The 12,041-nt window shown below is 38.9% G+C and overlaps 1 long non-coding RNA gene across 1 annotated transcript in view; it reads right to left on the minus strand.

Moving 5' to 3' along the window:
• The window catches only part of LOC138164666 (uncharacterized), a 15,434-nt gene continuing 3,393 nt past the window's right edge, over positions 1–12,041 (minus strand). Inside the window, exons 2-3 of the long non-coding RNA XR_011169148.1 lie at positions 1,378–1,598; positions 1–173 (exon numbers count right to left, since the gene is read on the minus strand). This is a non-coding gene — a long non-coding RNA (uncharacterized lncRNA). The remainder of the gene's footprint in view (positions 174–1,377; positions 1,599–12,041) is intronic.

Consider the following 12,041-nt stretch of genomic DNA (forward strand, 5'->3'; position numbering starts at 1 on the left):
ATATATTTCTTTATTGGTGCATTTTTTTCTGGAGAAGTAATGGGATATATTTGAGAGCTCTGTACTTAGAAGACATGGAAAAAGCACTAGATTTGGAGCCAAGAGAACCTGTTGGAAATCCCAGTTCTCTCACCTGTGTGACCCATTTTATCTCTGGGTCTCAGCTTCCTCATCTATAAAATAAGGAGATTTGAACAGGTTATTTATTAAGGTTCCTCATACCTCCTGAATCTTAAGATGAACTATCCTAGGATTAATTTCTAGTGCTAGACACATACCAGTTGAGTGACCAATCTGTAAAGTGGGGATAATGGTATTCTCACTATTTACCTCATGGGGTTATTGTGCTGAAAGTCTTGGTAAACTCTACAGTGAGTTATTCTTAATGTGAGCAATTATTAGTGAAATAAATAACTGTTATTTCTTTTCAGTGTTTTGAACATTAGCCCCTTCCCCAAGAATAGACTTGCTTGGTATGTCTCAGGCTTCCACCTTGTCATCCTTCACTGGGCTGGGACAATGGGCAACCATCACCAACGAGCTAAAGTGTCCACAGAAAATCTTTGGTCCTGGGTGACTCCTCGATCATCTCTAAGCTGCTGCTCAGCTCTAGTGATCTAGTAAAGGCAGCAAGGTTGAGTGGGAAGAACCCTTGACTTGGCCTTTGTTCTTAGACCTAGCCTTTGGAGCAGAGCCTGCCTTTTCCACAAAGGGCCACACGGGGGCAGCAAAGTGCTTGTTCAAGTGTTCTATTAAAGGAAAGGAAAATGGTCAGGGGCAGGGGTTCAGAGAATTAGGCATGAACTAATTCTATTTGTATCTTAAAAGCTGAGACTGTAAGAAAGATGACAGTGATTCAGGATGGTGAGATTAGCCTGGGAAGACAGGATGGCCTTTTCCCCATACTATTCCTTTCTTTTTTTTTTTTTTTAACTTTCTGCATCTTCTGATTTTAATCTCTTGGCTATCTTCTCCCCCCAGACCCTCTTCTCTCCTTCCTCTGTATTACCTCAGGTGGTGATTTCATCATCTCCCATGTATTTGATTCTTATCCCTCTTCCATGACTTCCATACCTAGTCTCTCCTCTGAGCATTAGTCCTATATCACCAACTGCCTCTGGGTCACTCACACGCACCTCAAATTTAACATGTCCAAGATAGAACTCATTATCTTTCTTTTCTTCTCAACTTTCCTTTTACTATTCAGGGTATCATCCTCCCTGTCACTCAGGCTCGAAACCCTGGCACCATTGGTGACTCCTCACTTGCACTCATCCAGTCTTTTGTGAAATCTTATCATTTCTCCCTTCATGTCCTTGGGTACTTCCCCCTTTTTTCCATTCACACAACTACCACACCGGTATAGACCCTCTTCACCTTTCACCTAGCTTATTGCAGTAAACAGCATTCTAAATGATCCTTCTACTTCAAGCCTCTGCAGATTCCATCATCCTCCAACGTGTATACAGTTGTTTGAGTGTTGTCTTCTTCCATTAGAATGTGAACCCCACTTTTGTCTTTCTTTGCATCCCCAGAGCTGAGCATAGTAAATGGCATACAGAAAGCACTTGATAGATGCTTCTTCACTTCCTGATTTCCTGGAAGGAGAGAGAGAGGTGTCAGATCATCTTGAAGGCATCCTGACCCTGTAGACTTTGGTTAAAGACATCTCTTATCTGGTCAGTTCAACATTCATTCAACAAATGTTGACTACCAGCTCATGTACTAGGCTCTGGGGGTTACACAGGGGTACACACCCTGCTCTCAAGTGTCTGACAACCCAGGAAGAATGTACAAAGCACTGAACTGAGCCCTGCAGATACAAAGAGAAAAGTCAGACAGTCTCTGTTCCCAAGGGGCTCCCATTGTAATGGGAGAGATCAGTTTCAAGTCAGAAGGAAAAGTCCTTAGGGTGCAGCAATAAAACAAATGTAAACACTGCTTTTCAAAAGTCATTTTCGCTGATAAAATCATAATCAGTTTCTGATGCAGAGCTGCAAACAAATAACAATACGATAATTAGGATATGATAAGCATAGTACAAAGTAACATGCCACACGCTTAGGGAGGAATCACTTCCAGCTAAGGGATATCAGCCACTGAGATGCTATACCACAACTCCATGAGGCAGGTAGTAACAAGACTATTTTACCGGGGATAAGACAAAGGCATAAAGAGGTTAGGTGGATTTTCCAAGGCACAAAACTAGAAAGTGTCAGGACCGAGTTTCCTAAGCCTTGTCTGTTGTCTCCACTGTTGCTTTTCCTGGACCACAGCTACTTCACGTTACAGCAGGCAGAGATTCTTGACTTTCTTTTGGTGTTGTAATCACCATTGCCAGTCTGGTCAAGTCTATGGACACCTACTCTGAATCATGTTTTTTTGTTTGTTTTTTTTGCCTTTTGGAGGGCAATTGGGGTTAAGTAACTTGCCCAAGGTTACACAGCTAGTTTTTTGTGTGTGTGGGTGTGATGTGTCTGAGGCCTGAACTGAACTCAGGTCCTCTAAGAGCTTTACATACATTATCTCATTTGACCTTCAAGACAGCTCTGTGATGTAAGTACTGCAGGCATTATGATTGTTTATATTTTGCATTTGAGGAAACGAAGCTCCGGAAACTCGAATAATTCATATGTATTCACACTAGTGTGGGATTGAAATGGACTTCTCCTTACTCCAATGTTCTTTCCACTACTTCAGGGTAAGGAGCCAAACAAAATACTCTAGGAAAAATTTAAGAGTGTGAAGAGATCAATTTCAACCAAGGCAATGAGGGGAGTTTTCATGGAGAAGGTGACATTTGAGGTCCTTCAATTCATGGAGCTGAGGAGAAACTACCTTCTAGGCAGGGGGACCACCTTGAGTAAACATATGGAAGTGAAAGACTGCAGGGCAAGGTCAGTGAGTGGTCCAATTTGGCTAGAATGTAGACTATGTAAAGTGAGGGATAATGTAAAATCAAGTTAGAGAGGCAGATTGGAGCCTGATTGGCGGTAGGGAAAGCAAAGAACTTAAATGCCAGAATGAAAATTATGTTTATCCTATAGGCACTAAGGGAACCAATAAAGTTTTTGAGGAGGGTGGTCAGTGATATGGTCAGATTTGTGTACTAGGAAAATTATTTTGGCAGCTGAGTGAAGGATGGATTGGCAAGGAAAGACTGGTAAACTATTACAATAGTCTAAGTAAAAGGCTTGAACTATGGTGATGTCCCTGGGATTAGAAGGAAGGAAATGGATATGAGATCTATTAGGGAGGTGTAACTGACAGAATTAGGCACATATGGGAGTTGAATGAAAGGAAAGAGTTAAAGATGACTCTGATTTCAAAATTGGTTGAGTAGGAAGATGGTGGGCCCTCAAAAAAATAAGGAAGTTTGACAGATAGGGAAGATTTAAAATGAACAACGGTGGATTAACGTTGGCTATGCTGCATTTGAGATCCTGATCGGGGTAGCCATGTAGGAATACAAGGCACACATAGCAGGCAGTTGGAGATGCAGTATGGCAACTCAGGAGAGAAGTCTGAAATGGATTTAGGAGTCATCTGTATAAAGTGATAACTGAAACCATGAGATCACAAAGGAAGAGAGTTTAAGGGGAGAACAGTACAGAACTTTGGAAACCCACACTTAAGGAGCACAGGAAAGATGGTATAAAAGGAGAACCAGAAGAGAGAAATGTCAAGGAAGCCAAGGAGACAGAAAGTATCTTGGAGTGGACATTAAACAAGGAAAATGCTACAGAACCAATGAAAGATTATTTGTAGGATTACAGATCAAGAATTGGAAGGGTCTTTAGAAGGAGTCGTGTCTAACCTACTCATCCTATGGATAGGGAAATGAATAAATGACTAAAGGATTTAGTAAGCATTTACTATGTGCAAAGCACTGTACTGTGCTTGGGATATAAACAGAAAAGTAAGACAGTCCTTGTTCTCAGGGAGCTCACAGTTTGATAGACATAATAGGGAAGGTTTCAGTAGCAAATCTGGTGGAAAAGTCACATGATCCTTAGGGTATGGCAGCAAAGCAGATGGTCATGCTTTTTCTTTAATGTAAGCCTACTTATAAAAAGCCCACTGATAAAAGCATATCCGTTTTTGGCGTTGAACCATTTAATAGCACCAAGGACTTTGTTTTCTGGGTTTTCAAACCAAGACCCCCTGAGGAGAAGGGACTTGCCCAAGGTTTACTAAATATCCACTACAGATGACACCCATCTCTGAAATATGGTAGCTTAACCATAGTTGATTTGCCTCTCTAAGACCATTAATTATTAGATGTGTTGCTGATCTGCTTGAATGAATTTCTTTTTTTTTTTATTTTTTTTAAGCAATTGGGGTTAAGTAACTTGCTCACGGTTACACGGCCAGTTATTTCTGGGTGTGGTGCTGAGTGTCTGAGCCCGGGATTCAATCTCCAGGTCTTCTCAACACTGGAGCCGGTGCTCTTACTTGCTGTGCTACCTGGCCGTCCCTTGAATGAATTTCTACGCTGGGATTTCTCCATACTGAAGAAATCACTGATTCCCCCACCCCATTGTATTCAGTATTATGGGAAACATAAGAAATTTTTCCTGTCTCCAGAGAGCTTGCAGGCTAGCTGAGGTTACATAACATTTAAATGTAAACCTACAACTAAGCATGAAGTGTGAATCAACAGGAAGTAGAGATCACTTCTAGCTATAATTTAAGAAAGCTTATCATATGTGGAAGGTTAGGTCTAGAAGGATGGAGAGGATTTAGATAGAAAGGGAGTGAGTATTCCTAGTAGGAGAAACAGTATAAACCCAGGTACAGGAGCAGCAATGATTCCAGCTATTGGCGAGGCACCATGATTCAGAGTTATGGTCGGGGCAATATCTGCCATGTGCACTAGGCTAGTTTTTCCTTAAGCATCATTAAAAATGTTTTCCAGACTTATTTGACTCAGGGAACTAATAACATAGCTTCCTGGCAGCCTAAATACAAAAGCAAGCCTAAGAGGAGGCAGGGGTTCCTTTCGCTCAGGCTTGTCCGGTGTACCTATGTGGCCAACACGGAGGCATAGAAGCTATGTTAAATGAATCAGTACTGTACGCTTGCTTGAGTTCTTTGTAGCTTTCAGTCTTTTTGGCCACTCCCACCTATTCTCTCCCCTTGGGTTCCATCCCATGATTCTGCTCTCTCCTGGTTCATCTCCTGTTGGACCCCTCTTTTTCAGTCTTTCTTTCTAGCTGATTATCCATTTCCTGCCCCATAAACATAGGTGTTCCTCAAAGGTGTAGAGAACCTACCTAGGATAAAGACTGAGAAAAGGCTATCACTTTCAATTGAGTGATGGGGTCAAGACTGAAAAGGATTTAAGAAGTGAGTAGCAGATGAGACAAAGTAGATGACTCTTTTTGGGATTTTGATTTCAAAGACCAATCAGGCATCCAGGTATCCAGTTCAGCAAGCCCAAAGTCCTCTTCAACTCTCCATTCTCTCTCCACCAGAGTTAGCTTCCAAATCTTATCAATTCTACCTGCACAACATCTCTCTGTTCAGACCCTCATCATTTCTTACCTGGACTATTAGAATAACTTCCTCATTGTCTCCTTGATTTCCATTCTCTCCCCTCTCTAATCCATCTTCTATACAACTGCCAAATGTTCTAAAAACATAGCTCTGACCATGTCGCTCCCCTGCTCCGAAAGCTTCAGTCAGTGATTCCCTATCATCTCCAGGATAAAATACAAACCCCCTTTGGGGCACTTAAAGCCCCTTTACAAGGTGGCTCCAGCCTTTCCTAGTTTTTCACATAACTTCCTCTTTTTTTTTTTTTTTTTTTTTGCTTTTTGGAGGGCAATTGGGGTTAAGTGACTTGCCCAAAGTCACACGGCTAGTGTGTCAAGTGTCTGAGGCTGGATCCGAACTCAGGTCCTCCTGACTCCAGGGCTGGTGCTCTATTCACTGTACCACCTAGCCGCCCATTAACTTCCTCTTACACACTCTACATTCCAGCCAAATTAGACTGCTTGTGGAGAGCATTAAGTGCCACGTCAAAGAGACGGTATTTTATCTTCTTGGCAATAGGGAGCCATGGAAGGTTTTTGAGCAGGAAAGTAACATGGTCAGATTTTGCCTTAAAAAGATTATTTTGGCAACTGGGAATAAGATATATTGGAGAGTGGATAGTTGGGAGGCTAATTAAGAGGCTTTTATTACAGCAGTCTAATGATGAGGGTATAAATTAAGGTGATGGTTATATAAATTGAGACAGGTGACAGACACTAGAGATGTTGTGGAGGTAGATCTGACAATACTTGACAACTTGCTAGACATGGTGAATAAAAAGAGATAAGAGTCAGGAATTACTCCAAAGCTATGAACTTGGATAACTAGAGTGGAATGGTGTTCCATTAAATTAAAGTTCAATTAAATTAAATTCATTCAATTAAAGTAGAAAAGTTTGGAGGAAAGAAAATGAATTTCATTCTGGTCTATAGACAATTGTTGACCTATGAGTGAAGCTGAGGAGAAATTTGGGGGCTAGATAAATAGATTTAGGAGTCATGTGTATTGATAATATTGTGTGGTCTCAGAGCAGAGAACTTTGTCTCCCACTTCAGAAGAAACAACAAAAAACAACTGAGGATCTGTCAAAGCCTTCTCCTTCTCTACTCTACACCTCAAAATTCTTTGACATTATCTTCTTTTTTCCTCCAATCTCCTAGGGAAATAGTGGTTCTTCTTGTCAAGTCTAACCCCTTATTTGTAACCTTGATTCCATTCCTTCCCATATCCTTGGTAATATTCTCTCTCTCCCCCTCCCTCCCTCTCTCTCTCCCCCTCTCTCCCTCTCTCTCTCCCTCCCTCTCTCCCTCTACCTCCCTCTCTCTCACTCTCTCCCTCTCCCCCTCCCTCCCCCTCTTCCTCTCTCTCTCTCTCTCTTTCTCACCTAATTACTCCTTCTCTGCCTAGTTATCATCATCCATTTAAAAAAAATTTTCACTTGACCCTCAAGTTATTGACCTATATTTCTTTTCTCTTTTAATTAATTAAACTCACAAGCATTTACTTGTGCCTGCCACACTGAATCTCTAACAGTGACTTTTCTGTTCATGGCACAATGTGCTTTGCCATAAGGAACTCATGGCACACTGAATATTTAAGTCAGTAACACTATGGGAAGGTTGATAGGTTTGTGTACATGCAGTTTCCCTTTAATAAGAACTGCTACTTTTGTTGAGTTCTTTGTGAGTCCAAGGTTTTGAGATCAGTACATTTGTATAATAAATATGTTTTGTTTATTTTGCCTTTTTCAATAACATTTTAAGCATTGTACCCCTTCTGTCCTACTTTGTAAATTTATACTTACATTCATAGGTTTGCAGATTAGGTCCCTAGCAGGTCAATTACTACCTCAAACTCTAGGATACCCTGTGGGCCAGGACTCCTACTGTAGTTCATGAGCCCCTACCAGTGTGCTTTCCATTAACTATTAGCCAGTAGACACAATTTTCTCTAAGTAAAAAATATTTCCCAAGATAGCACAGTCAGAACAACAGCTACAAAACATCCCTTCTTCTCTATAAATCCAGGACACACAAGTATACTACAGAATTGATGGCAATAGTGGGCACAAACTTAAAAGTACAGTAGTAAGGAGGCACATGTGTAGGGAACATACATGGTTAAGACCTTGTATGTTCTCAGATACTACCAGGCCTAGAAGCCCTTTCCCTGCCATGCAGTCCTCACAAAGCTTTCCCCAGACTACTGGTGGGTTGCTCATCTGGGTTCCTGGGGTATTTTCCTCTCTACAGCTTGACTTCCAATTCCCAGGCCTGGCTCTTTCTTAAGCCCTCTTCTTGGCTGCCAGAGATCACAATCCTTGAAGCTATTTTGAGCCTCAAGTGACTGACTCTCAGTATCTATATCTGTCTGAAGTATATCTCTACTCCTACAACTTTGCCTCAAACTCAAACTGATTCTCCAACTGCTGGATAGTGTGGTTTATTTCTTTTCTAGATAAGTAACTCCACTGCCAGGAACCATGGCCAATGTGTATATATTGGGGGAGAGGAGGGAGAGAGATAATCCCCTCTTTTTCTCAATGGTAAAGAGAGCTAGGTCTTTCTTCAATTTAAAACTACCCGTCTCTAAGGTTTAGCTATTTAAAGTGTTTCAAGGAAATGGCTAATTTTTTATTTGTCCAATGACTTTTTACCCTTAATGACTCAATCAGAAAGAGATGTTCAGACTGTGTAAAGGGATTACAGGGTGTTAACACCTTGTTAATACACTGAAACCTCATCATCTATAATTACATTTTATAACTACATCAACTGAGCTGAGGGGAAAAACCTTTCCCTTACATAACATTAATTTAAAATGATTAAATTTAATATGAATAAGCTTTTGATTAAACAAAAAAAAATGGTGAGTCAATACCAGAAAGCAACAATAATGAAAGTGAGAACAGACTGATTACAAGTGGAAGGTCCATATAATTCATACATAGTGTGTAGTCCCTTGGTACACTTTATACCCAAGATAATTTTTACAGTTTGGATTTAGATACAGCGAATCTGATAAAGCATCCTATTCCCAAATGTGTGGTATGTGGAAAAAACCCAGCAATGAATGCATGGTTCTTAGTAATGTGAAAAGACACTTGAATATTAAACACGGTTACATATCAAGTAAAGAGAAGAACTATGTTAGTCATTTGTTGTCATAGTATAAAATAAAATCTATGGAAAAAAACAACTACTGCTGAAAAAGTGTAAGTAGTCAGCTATGTGGTTACCAATATAACAGTAATGAAAATGTAGCCTTCTATTACAGCTGAGGATTTAACTTACCTGCCTTCACAGAAATAGTCAATAATATTAGGTAAGAACACTGAGAAAGGAATATTCCTGGCTCCAATGTCAGTTTCTCAGTGGATTGATTCTCAGATATTCAAAAGAAAGTAGCTAGAAAAAGTGAGTGATGGTTGAATATTTGTACTACAGCTCGATGACTCAACTGATATAAGTAAAAAAAAAAAGTCAATTACTAAGGTATATCAGATTTGCTGAAGAAGATTCAATTACTGAACGATTCTTTTCATGTACTGAATTACCTTCAATGCCAACAGGATAAGATACATATAATTCTATCTCTAGCACCTTGAAGAAAAATTATCTATCTTGGGAAAGCTGTCTTTCTGTTTGCATAAACAGTGCACTTGCAATGACTGAAAGATTACAAGGATTTATTTCAAAAAAGTAAAACAATGTTTTCCACATGTAGGCTCAAAGCACTGCTTCATACATCATGAGGCTCTGGTAACAAAGATTATTCCAGAAGAATTTTAAAATGTTCTGGATTTGGTGGTTGAAACAGTCAAATATGTAAAGTCAAGAGCTCTTAAGATGAGACTTCTCAAACAAATGTACCAGGAAGAGGGGTCTTATCATGACATTTGGGTTCTTCTTAATGATATTTTCTTATTACTAAGGTATAAGGTTCTTGCAAAATATTATAAGCTATTAATAAATTCATTCTAGTTGGAGGATATAAACTAAATTCACGTAAATAATCTACATTATTGGCCAATAAAACCCAATATGAATAGAGAAATTCCATTCAAAATAACTGCAGAAGTTATACAGTGTTTGGGAATCTACCAAGACACAACCAGGTGCTATAACTACCAAATCCTTTTTGCAGAAATAAAGACAGACTTAAGTAATTGGGGAAATTTTAAATTGTTCACAAGTAGATCACGCCAACATAAAACCAACCAAAATATTCAATGCCATACCAAATTACCAAAGAAATATTTTGTAATAAAAAATAATGGAAAGCATATAGAGGAACAAAAGATCTAGAATCTTAAGGTAAATAATGAAGAAAGGGAGAAGGAAAGGGACTATCATTACTAGATCTCAAGCTATACTAAAAAAAAAATCATTAAAATGATGTGGTAGTGTTTTTTTTTAAAGGCTGATTGGCGTAACATATTAAGTATACAACATACAGAATCTGCAAACTAACACTGTAGCACAGTGACTGATAAACCCCAAAACCACAGCTACTGGGCAAGAACTCATTATATAACAAAAACTTATGGGTGGAAATCAGGTATAGATAAACACCATATACCAAAAAAAAAAAAAAACCACTCCAAATAGATTGCTGACCTAGACATCAAAAGTGATACCGTAAGCAAATTAGAGGAGGAAGGAAGAAATTACCTTTCAAATCTATAGATAGGGGAAGAGTTCATGTTCAAACAAGAAATAGGAAGACAAGATAAAACAGACAATTTTGATTATTTAAAATGAAAAGGGCTTTGCACAAACAAAATAATGCAGTTAAAATTAGAAGGGAAACAGGGATCTGGAGGAAAGAAAAAATCTTTGCAGCAAGCTTCTCTGACAAACCAAGATATATATGTAACTGATTCAAATGCACATGACTAAGAGCCACTTCCCAGTAGATAAATGGTCAAAGGAAGAAATACAAGCTATCAACAACCATATGAAAAAATGTTCAAAATCATTAGCGAAATACAAATTAAAGCAAATCTGAGGCTTGGTTGATAAAAGATGACGAAAGAGGAAACTTGTTAGAGGGGCTGTGGTGGAGAAAAAGGCACACTGAAGTACTTTTGGTGGATCTATGAATTGAGTTAACCATTTTGGAAAGCAATTTGTAACCATGTCCAAAAAGTTACTAAATTGGGGTAGCTAGGTGGCGCAGTGAATAGAGCACCGGCCCTGGAGTCAGGAGGACTTGAGTTCAAATTCGGCCTCAGACACTTAACACAAAAACTAGCCGTATGACCTTGGGCAAGTCAACCCCAATTGCTCTCCAAAAAGCAAAAGCAAAAAAAAAGTTACTAAATTAATTTCTAAATACCCTTTGACCTAGTAATTATACTATTGTTCTATAACCCAAAGAAACTGAAGAAAGAAGCTGTGTGGTTCTGTGTGTGTGCATGTGTGTTTGTGTGTGTGTAGAGAGCTCTAAAACAGCTCTTTTCATAGTCCCAAACTGAAAAATAAGGGAGTGTCTACCTATTGGGAATTGGATAAACAAATTATGGCATATGAATATGATAGAATATTATTATGTCATAAGAAATGACAAAACCGTTTCAGAAGAAACTGAGACTTGAATGCAAATGCCACAAATACAGAATAATCTACATTATTGGCCAATGAGGATGAAACATTACACATGCCTCCTGCCAGAGAGATGTTGGACTTAAAATGCAGAATGAGACATAAATATTTGGACATGACCAATGCAGGCATTTGTTTCGCTGAACTATGCATATTTATTATGAGGGGTTTTGTTTTTATTTTTTTAAATGTTCAATGGGGGGAGGTAATAGAAGGTGAGAACATTCCTTGTAGAAATAAATTTTTTTTTTAAGCAATCGGGGTTAAGTAACTTGCTGAAGGTTACACGGCAAAATTTTAAAGGTTTTTTTTTTTTTGCCTTCTTGGAGGGCAATTGGGGTTAAGTAACTTGCCCAAGATTACACACTAGCTTTTTTTTGGTGTGTGCATGTTAAGTGTCTAAGGCTGGAACCGAACTCGGGTCCTCCTGACTCCGGGGCCAGTGCTTTACTCACTGCACCACCTAGCCACCCCTAGAAATAAAAATTTGAAAAACATTTAATAAACTGAGAAATGAGCCATTAAATATATTTCCCTCAGAACTTTACATCGGTTGAGTGATGAAGTATTCCTCTCCTTTTCTTCTCCCTGCCACATGCTCTTCCACTTTCTCTTCTGTCTACTTCATTCTTTGTAAAGTTAGAGGAGAGAACATTGCACATAATGTCCAATTTCTTCAGTGTATTGGTTAGTTTGCTTAACCATTTTTTAAAACTCTTTTCATTCTCTGTAATAAGGAATGGCTCTTTGGGAGGGGGAAAAAACCTACTGGGAAATTGTAGGTGATGCAAAAAAAAATATCAATAAAATGTATTTTTGAATGAGGGAGTAGTGTGTAAAACTTGTCTATCTGGCTGATATTTTTTATCATTAAATGGATAAATATAGCCTAAATGT

This window comes from Petaurus breviceps, unplaced genomic scaffold (assembly GCF_028583685.1).
Source record: "Petaurus breviceps papuanus isolate PSGF00001 unplaced genomic scaffold, PetGlider_PUasm1.0 191, whole genome shotgun sequence".
In the NCBI taxonomy this organism is placed as follows: domain Eukaryota; kingdom Metazoa; phylum Chordata; class Mammalia; order Diprotodontia; family Petauridae; genus Petaurus; species Petaurus breviceps.